Genomic DNA, 10,072 nt, shown 5'->3' on the forward strand with positions numbered 1-10,072 from the left:
CAGTTGGGCCACGGCCCAGGGAGAGGGTTCTTTCACTTCTTTTTTTTGTTAGCTTTAGGTTTTAGCTTTTCTGTTTTGTATTTTCTCTTTTGTATTTACTTTCTTTTATTTATTTTCTTTTCTGTTTTTAAATCATTTTAAATTATCTAGACATTTTATAAAAATGTGTTTGCTTTATTATAATTACCCTTGTAATATTCGGCACCCACCGAACATTTTTGTTTCAACTTTCAAAAACTTTTATTGTTGTCATTAATTTAGATTTGAATTCGACGCGGTTTGATCTAACGAAAGCCTAGCAACAGTACCCGAGGTGACGTGGCACGATTAGCGTGGAATTACTGTAGCAAGATTATCCGGGCATCACAGTCGTCTACCCCGCCGGCTGCACTACTACGTGGCAGACGCGCTCCTTCTCCTTCGTCTCCCGACGCTCTTCCTCCTCCCCCATGCCCAACGGGCACGGCGCTCCTCCTCCTCGCGCTCGTCCTACATCTAGCGCTCGTTGTCGGTGTGCTCCACCACCAGGTGGACCTGTCGCCAGTGCTCTAGGTAGGCAGCCTCCTGCTCCAGCGTGAGGAGGGCGCGGCGCTTGCGCACGTCCTCTGCGTGTGCCCACAGCGATCGCGACACCGCAAGCACGGGGATGCAGTGCAAGTTGATGTGTCAGTCGTGGAGGGTTACATCCGGCCATGACAATGGCTGGCGGTAATGCCAATGACACCGTGCTTGGTGCACCCGAATGTACAGCCTGTCCGGTCGCCGGCCGCATGCGGTTGCATTTCGGATGCTGACGGGGGCGGTGGCGCAGTGGAGGTGGCACGTGGGAAGAGATGGCACCGACGTCGAGCTTGCCCTTGGACTTGCCAAAGATACCCACACGGAAAGTCTTCTCTTATTTTTTTAGGGTAAATGGCTTCATATAGGAGAAGGGCATCAACAATGGGCTTCTGTGGGCCTGCTGCAGGAGCAGACGATGATGTTATGAACGTCTGGCAAGCTCGATCTGATAACTACTCGATAGTTCAGTGTGCCATGATTTACGGCTTAGAATCGGGACTTCAAAAACGTTTTGAACGTCATGGACCATATGAGATGTTCCAAGAGTTGAAGTTAATATTTCAAGAAAATGCCCGAGTTGGGAGATATGAAGTCTCCAACAAGTTCTATAGCAGCAAGATGGAGGAGAACTGTTTTGTCAGTGAAGACATACTCAAAATGTCTGGGTATCATAACCACTTGACTCAGCTGGGAGTTAATCTTCCAGATGATAGTGTTATTGACAGAGTTCTTCAATCACTCCCACAAAGCTACAAAGGCTTCGTGATGAACTATAATATGCAAGGGATGGATAATACAATTCCCGAACTCTTCGTTATGCTCAAAGCCGCGGAGGTAGAAATTAAGAAGGAGCATCAAGAGTTGATGGTTAACAAGACCACTAGTTTCAAAAAAAAGGACAAGGGAAAAAGGGGGAATTTCAAGAAGAATGGCAAGCAAATTGCCACTCCGGGGAAGAAGGCTAAGTCTGGACCTAAGCCTGAAACTGAGTGCTTCTACTACAAAGGGACTGGTCACTGGAAGCGGAACTGCCCCAAGTATTTGGCGGATCAGAAGGATGGCAAAGTGAACAAAGGTATATGTGATATACATGTTATTGATCTGTATACCTTACTAATGCTCGTAGTAGCGCCTGGGTATTTGATACTGGTTTGGTTGCTCATATTTGTAACACAAAACACGGGCTACGGATTAAATGAAGATTGGCTAAGGATGAGGTGATGATGCGCGTCGGGAATGGTTCCAAGGTTGATGTGATCGCCTTCGGCACACTACCTCTACATCTACCTTCAGGATTAGTTTTAGATCTGAATAATTGTTATTTGGTGTCAGGGTTGAGCATAAACATTATATGTGGATCTTGTTTGATGCAAGATGGTTATTCATTTAAATCAGAGAGTAATGGTTGTTCTATTTATATGAGTAATATATTTTATGGTCATGCACCCTTGAAGAGTGGTTAATTTTTATTAAATCTCGATTGTGGTGATACACATACTCATAATATTGATGCCAAAATATACAAAGTTGATAATGATAGTGCAACATATTTGTGGCACTGCCGTTTAGGTCATATTGGTGTAAAGCACATAAAGAAACTCCATGCAGATGGGCTTTTGGAATCACTTGATTATGAATCATTTGATGCTTGCGAACCATGCCTCATGGGCAAGATGACTAAAACTTCATTCTCCAAAACAATGGAGCGAGCAATTGACTTATTGGAAATAATACATACCGATGTATGCGGTCCGATGAGTGTTGAGGCTTGCGGTGGGTATCGTTATTTTCCGACCTTCACAGATGATTTGAGCAGATATGGGTATATCTACTTAATGAAACACAAGTCTGAAACATTTGAAAAGTTCAAAAAAATTCAGAGTGAAGTGGAGAATCATCATAACAAGAAAATAAACTTTCTATGATCTGATCGCGAAGGAAAATATTTGAGTTACGAGTTTGGCCTTCATTTAAAACAATGTGGAATAGTTTCACAACTCACGCCACGTGGAACACCACAGCCTAATGGTGTGTCCGAATGTTGTAACCGTACTTTATTAGATATGGTGCGATCTATGATGTCTATTACCGATTTACCACCATCATTTTGGGGTTATGCATTAGAGATAGCTGCATTCACTTTAAATAGAGCACCGTCTAAATCCGTTGAGACAACATCGTATGAACTGTGGTTTGGCAAGAAACCTAAGCTGCCATTTCTTAAAGTTTGGGGTTGTGATGCTTATGTGAAAAAGCTTCAGCCTGATAAGCTCGAACCCAAATCGGAGAAGTGTGTCTTCATAGCATACCCAAAAGAAATTGTTGGGTACACCTTCTATCACAGATCCAAAGGCAAGATCTTTGTTGTTAAGAATGGATCCTTTCTAGAGAAGGAGTTTCTCTCGAAAGAAGTGAGTGGGAGGAAAGTAGAACTTAATGAGGTAATTGTACCTTCTCTCGAATTGGAAAGTAGCTCATCACATAAAACCATTCCAGTGATGCCTACACCAACTATAGAGGAAGCTAATGATAATGATCATGAAACTTCAGAACAAGTTACTACCGAACCTCATAGGTTAACCAGAGCACGTTCCGCACCAGAGTGGTACGATAATCCTGTTATGGAATGAAGGAAATATGACCTACAGGAAATAATGAAGTTGTTATTTATATTTCCTTATATCATGATAAATGTTTATTATTCATGCTAGAATTGTATTAACCGAAGACTTAGTACATGTCTGAATACATGGACAAACTGAGTGTCACTAGTATGCCTCTACTTGACTAGCTCGTTAATCAAAGATGGTTAAGTTTCCTAACCATCGACATGAGTTGTCATTTGATTAATGGGATCACATCATTAGAGAATGATGTGATTGACTTGACCCATCCGTTAGCTTAGCACGATGACCGTTTAGTTTGTTGCTATTTCTTTATTCATAACTTATACATGTTCCTATGACTATGAGATTATGCAACTCCCGAATACCGGAGGAACACTTAGTGTGCTATCAAACGTCACAACATAATTGGGTGACTATAAAGATGCTCTACAGGTGTCTCTGATGGTGTTTGTTGAGTTTGCATAGATCGAGATTAGGATTTGTCACTCCATGTATCGGAGAGGTATCTCTGGGCCCTCTCGGTAATGCACATCACTATAAGCCTTGCAAGAAAAGTGACTAATGAGTTTGTTACGGTGTGTTGCATTACGGAACGAGTAAAGAGACTTGCCGGTAACGAGATTGAACTAGGTATTGAGATACCGACAATCGAATCTCGGGCAAGTAACATACCGATGACAAAGGGGACAATGTTTGTTGTAATGCAGTTTGACCGATAAAGATCTTCGTAGAATATGCGGGAACAAATATGAGCATCCTAGTTCTGCTATTGGTTATTGACTGGACATGAGTCTCGGTCATGTCTACATAGTTCTCGAACCCGTAGGATCCGCAAGCTTAACGTCCGATGACGATCGGTATTATGAGTTTATGTGTTTTGATGTACCGAAGGTAGTTCAGAGTCCCGGATGTGATCACGGACATGACGAGGAGTCTCGAAATGGTCGGGACATAAAGATCGATATATTGGAAGGCTATGTTTGGACATCAGAATGGTTCCGGATGAGTTCGGGCATTTATCGGAGTACCGGGGGGTTACCGGAAACCCCCGGGGAGTCAATGGGCCTTAGTGGGAGAGAGGAGGAGGCGGCCAAGGTGGAGGGCGTGCCCCCAAGCCCAATCCGAATTGGGTGGGGGGGCCCTTTTCTTCCCTCTCTCTCCCCCTTCCTTCCTCTCCTACTCCAACTAGGGAAGGGGGAATCCTACTCCACCGGGAGTAGGACTCCCCCTTGGGCGTGCCATGAGAGGGCCGACCCTCCCCTCCTCCACTCCTTTATATATGGGGGAGGGGCACCCCATAGACACACAAGTTGATTGCTTAGCCATGTGTGATGCCCCCCTCCACAGATTTCCACCTCGGTCATATCGTTGTAGAGCTTAGGTGAAGCCCCGCGTCGGTAACTTCATCATCACCGTCATCATGCCGTCGTGCTGACGAAACTCTCCCTCGACGTTAGTTGGATCTAGAGTTTGTGGGATGTCACTATGACGCCCCGAGACCGTTGCGCCAAGTGTCTTCCAGTTATTCGCTGTTGTTTCCTTGTCTTTCGCTTGCGTGTTGCATCTTGCCATGTCATCATCCGCATTGCATCTGTCGGATTTTGGGTTCCGGCAGACCCTTGAGGTTCGAACACTGGGGTGCGTGCGGAGATTTCGCCTTCTACCTACCTGCACCCCTCCGCCTCGCTAAGATCTAAGCTATGGAAAGAACAGCACAAGAGACACAGGGTTTATACTGGTTCCGGCCACCGTTGTGGTGTAATACCCTACTCCAGTGTGTGGTGTGGTGGATTGCCTCTTGGGCTGATGATGATGAGAAATACAAGGAAGAACAGCCTCGCGAGGGTCTGTTCTTGGCTGAGGGGATGAACTGCTAGGAGGAGTTCAGTCACCCTTCTCTCTCTCTCTTCTCGATTCTCTCTCCGATTTCGATCCTAGCTAGTTTCTCTCTTGGCTTCTAGATTCTTCCTTCTTGATTCCGATCCTCCTACCCTGGGGGTGGCTAGTCCTATTTATAGGAAAAGGCCCTGGGCCTCTTCCCAAATATTGAGCGGGAAGGGCGCCAACAATTGGCCATTTTGAAGGGGAACATCTGGTACACTTATCCTGACTAAAGTTGGTCCTCGCCTGCCAAAGGCTCTGGTGGTGACGCTGGCTTGGGCTCCACAATGACTTCCTCCCTGCCGTTGGACTGGTTTTGGTCTCGTTGCACCGAAACGGGTGCCTTTGCTTGATGCTCTCACCTGCGCTTGCCCCCTTTGCACCAAAGAGGAAAGGAGGACACTGCGCGGCTGGCGCCCACCTAGCGCCTTTGGTCGTCATGGCTTGCATCACGGGCACCTCGTGAGGTACCCCGCCTTGATCTCTCCGCCTTCTCGCGAGCCAGCCTGATGAGGCCGTGCATGAGGAAGCTCCGTGTCGTCCGCCCCGCGAGGCTTGGCCCATCACGAGGGTCTTGGGTCTGTGTTGATGAAGATGGGCCGCGCTGGGCCCCTTTTTGAGCCACGCCGCAGGCCGCAGGCAGGCAAGTTTGGGGACCCCCGTTCCCAGAATGCCGACAGTAGCCCCCGGGCCCAAGGCGCGCCCGGACTTGGCTGTGCAAGGAGGCGAAAGGGCAAGAGCGAAGCGCCGCGGGCCCTAACAGCCTGCGGCCTTGGGCGCCGCATGGCGGTTGATTCGACGTGGGCGTCTTCACTTCCCCATGGCGCCTCGGCAACTGCACGGATTGGACAAGTCCCTGCATGCAAAGCGGGTCATGATTACCTGCGATCGTGGAGGTCGGCGGTTGGCCTTCGCCGGCCATAAGTACGGAACGGCGCGCGCCCTTCCAGTCCATCCCTTCTTGCTTCTCCTTCTTCCCGGTCCTTGCTCCGTCTTGCTGTGATGGCTCCGATCCGCCGGTTCTCGACGGCAGAGAAGGGAAAGGCTCCCCGAGAGGAACCAGACCCGCTCCCGCCGAAGAAACGGCACCCCCTCCGCGGCCGGGACGAGGGGGCCCATCAGGTGGTGTCGAGGCCCTGGTGCGAGCGGCCACCGCCGGGGTTCCCGCTTCCCTTGTACACCCACATCTCTTGGACAGGCTGGCGCCCGCAGCAAAGAAGCCGAAGGGAGCTCCTGAGGTTCCATCCGTGGTAGCGCCTCTGCCCGCGAAGGAAGGTGACCGCGACGCACGGGCTTCTCCTGCCCGGTCGTCCTCGCGAGGCCTGGCTGAGCCGGCTGGGGCGAGCTCAGCCCCCATGGCCCAAGTGACTCTCGAGGTGCCTTTGCCTGCTGCCGCCACTACAGCTGTTGGGGCGCAGTAGGCTCCGCCTCAGGATGCTGTGGTCGTGCTGCCGCCTTCTCCTCCTACTCCACCGACTGCTGTCTCTCCGACTCCTCTTGCCGTTCTGGATCGTGCTGCTGCTGAGCTGGACCGGCTGTGGCAGGATCTTCTTGGCGCCGACCCTCGCTTGGTGGCCGGGCGCTTGGAGCTGGCTTCAGGACGGATTCGCTCCGACGCTTCTATTCGGGCGGCGCTGGTCCAGGCCTCGACGGCTTGCGATGAGGAGAGGCAGGCCGTCCTTGAGGCGAAGGCTGCTCGTGACGCAGCCCTGGGGGAGATGGTCGACGTCCGTGGTCGCTGCAAGGCGCTGGAGGACGAGCTGCAAGGCCTGCGGGACCAGCTCGCGAAAGAGGCCCGCCTTCTCCAAGAGCAGGAAGAAGGCGTGAAGGCTCGCGAGGCGGCCATCAAGGAGAGGGAGGTCAAGCTCAGGAGGCGCCGTGACCGCCTAGGCGCGCTGGAGCAGGAGTTGGGGCGAGGAAGGTCGAGCTGGACGACAAGGCCCAGGTTCTTGCCGAGGACCGCGTGGCCTTCGCAGAGATGGAGGCGAAGGCTCGCTCCTCGCTGAGGACGCTTTACGACAGCGGCCTGGAGAGCCCGCTGGCTGGCGCCGAGGACAGCCCCGCCAAGCTGCTTCCCTTCCCGGTTCGCACTCTTGAAGATGTCGCCCTTGGCCTTGGCCCCACGGCCGAGGCCGAGGCGCGTGTCCTGTCTTCTGCAGCGCTGACGCGGGTCCTCACCCACATCTACCTTCACGATCCCGGCGTCGACCTTGACAGCCTGCTAGAGCCAGTAAGTGGCGAGCGTGCCGCTGCCACTGCCGTGGCCGTGAAGGGTCACGCGGAGGCTCTGCTGGGGAAGTTTCGGGCGTTCAGCATCAAGCCGAAGCAAGGCGCTGCCGACCCCGCCGCTCCATGAGGCGAACCCACTCCGTGCTGCTCCACCGCCGACAAGTGACTCCGTTGTGGCTCATGTCCTGCCTTTAATTCCTGCACATGTATCATGCCTCGGGGAGGCGTTTAAACTTGCGTTTGGCATTGAGATAACAGTGTGGACTGTAATATTTGCTTTTGAATTCCTTGAAATTTACGCTTTTCCTTCCTACTTGCTTATGTTCTACGCCGGCAGAGCCTGGCCCCGCGCATACCTCAGTCGCCGTTAGCTCCGACCGGAAACCAGGACGGGACCAAGGAGTGAGGGGCTACGTGACAAGTTAGGCTCCTAAGTCGCGATGCTCAGGAGTCCCCCTTGGCGCACGAACAGCAAGTAGGGAGGTGTGATGTGGGTGGATCTACCGTTCTACGTCTGCAGAGCCCGGCCGCGCGCATACCTCAACCGCCGTTAGCCTTTCGGAACTAAGGAGTGAGGGGCTACGTGACCAGTTAGGCTCCTGAGTCGCGATGCTCAGGAGTCCCCCTTGACGCTCAAACGGCCTTCGTACCTTTGCTCCGCTCGGGGAGAGACGCGTGACGAACCAGGCCCGGGGGGCCTGGCTGGGTGGCGTGTGTCTGGGCGTGACCCAGGCGCAGCCCCCATGCCCAGCCCCCTCGCGCGGCACTCCCGAGGGGAGGCGTTACGATGAGGCTAGACACTGAGCTCTGGGCTCCCTGAGGTTGATGTGGCCCGGGGGCCGCCCTCAGTTGTTTATCACCAGCGCGGAGCATAGCGCTTCCGTATGTGTACGGGCATAGCCGCTCCTCGGCAGTGTCGTCAGCCAGCATGGAGCATGGTGCTTCCACTGGTACGTGGGAGGGGGCTCCCCTCCGGGAGGAGCCCCCGGGCGTGTACAGCCCTGCCCTGACATGTGGTTGGCATGGTAGGGCCTGGCGAGGTGTATCTGGGCACCCGTGAGCCAGCGCGGGACTCGCGGGGCCCTACCTCTAGGCGGGTTGCGCCTGGCACTGGGCCTTATCTTGTGATGTGTCCCTGCAAATTTGGTTAGATGCCGGCACTCTACGTCCTCGGGTCCCGGCCCTCGAGCTGGTCTCAACCGTCGCTGGTATGCCAGGTCGCGATGCCATGGACAAGGCCAGAGGGTGAGGGCTGGAGAGCCAGTAAGAGCCCTGAGTCGCGATGCTCAGGTACCCCCCCTTTAACGTGCAAGTGGTCGGCATGGAGAAGAAGAGGTGACATGGACATGCATCAAATAATCAAGCATGGTGGGTCGAACACATAGCCGGAAATAAACGCAAAAGGGATACATGCCGCTGGGTCTGGCCCGAGCGACTTGGGGGATGATGCAGCCCGAGGGGCGCCCCCAACAAGGTAAGCTAACAACATGAAATAAAAGGGATACATGCCGCAGGGACGGACCCACGCGGCCTGGGAATAATGTAGCCCTGGGGGGCGCTCCCAGCTGGAAATGAAACTTGAAAGATGTCACCTGATGATGTTGAGGACAAAGGAGTGTTGGTGTAGCAGACTCGGTGGGCTGCGGAAGCCGATCCTCACGAGCCCCCAGGCCCAGGGTCCTCGGGAGGCTCCGGAGGTGCTGGTGGCTCCTCGCGGCCATCTCCATCTCTGCCAGGGCTGCGGAACGCCTGGCCTCTTGAGCCTCCATGATGCCCCTCATGAGGCGCTGGTACGTGGCAGCCGCGTTCGGCAAGCCGTAAGGCATGCGAACGTAGCTGTGGGGTGGACCTTCGCAGTGCCCCACTCGCGAGGGCCATAGGCGCTCCAGAGAGGCGACTCGATTGAGCCCTGGTATGTCGATGCACACGCGCAGCCCACCATCCTCGCCTGGATGGGGAGCCACAGCTGGTAGGCGGCGGCCGCCTTTCATGACTCTTGACTCCTGTAGCTCCTGAATGGCCTTGTTGACGAACTCCTGAGGGTCTGGCTCTCCTTGCCTTACTCCTTCTTGAGGGAAACGTGCTTCGAAACACGCCTCCATGTGGTGCCCAAGCGCCTCCCTCGTGACCTTAGCCAGGTCGGTGGCCCTCCAGGAGAGAGCCCCCGAGCCCTGCCTGAGGAGGGCGCCGGGCGCGCTTTCCTATGCGATGGAAGGAGGTTCCCCCTGGGAAGGCGCGGGCCCTGAGGGGCCTGCCTCCTGAGGGGCCGGGCCGGACGATGTCTTCTTCTTGGGGACGGTCTCGGGAAGCCTCCTGCTTCCGCGATCCGGGTCTTCCAGTGATGCGGCCTGAAAGGCTCGTTCCAGGGAACACACCGCGTCCTTCTCTTCACAGGGCACCGTGATGACTCTGCCACTTCCTGGCATCTTGAGGACGTTGTAGCCGTGGTGAGTTACGGCCATGAACTTGGCCAGCTCTGGGTACCCAAGGATGGCGTTGTACGACAGGCGAATGTGAGCGACGTCGAAGTCGATGAGCTCGGTGCGGTAGTTGTCCCGTGCCCCGAAGGTGACAGGGAGGCGGACCTGCCCAATCAGGACCGTGGAGCCGTCGGTGACTTCGGAGAAAGGCTTGGTTGGCTGAAGCTGGTTGTAGGGCACTTGGAGATTATTGAATGTTTCCACGGACAGGACGTTGAGCCCTGCCCCGCCATCGATGAGGGTCCTGGTGACCACCACGTTGCTGATGATTGGGGAACAAAGTATCGGGGGGAC

This window comes from Triticum aestivum, chromosome 2A, assembly GCF_018294505.1.
Source record: "Triticum aestivum cultivar Chinese Spring chromosome 2A, IWGSC CS RefSeq v2.1, whole genome shotgun sequence".
In the NCBI taxonomy this organism is placed as follows: Eukaryota; Viridiplantae; Streptophyta; class Magnoliopsida; order Poales; family Poaceae; genus Triticum; species Triticum aestivum.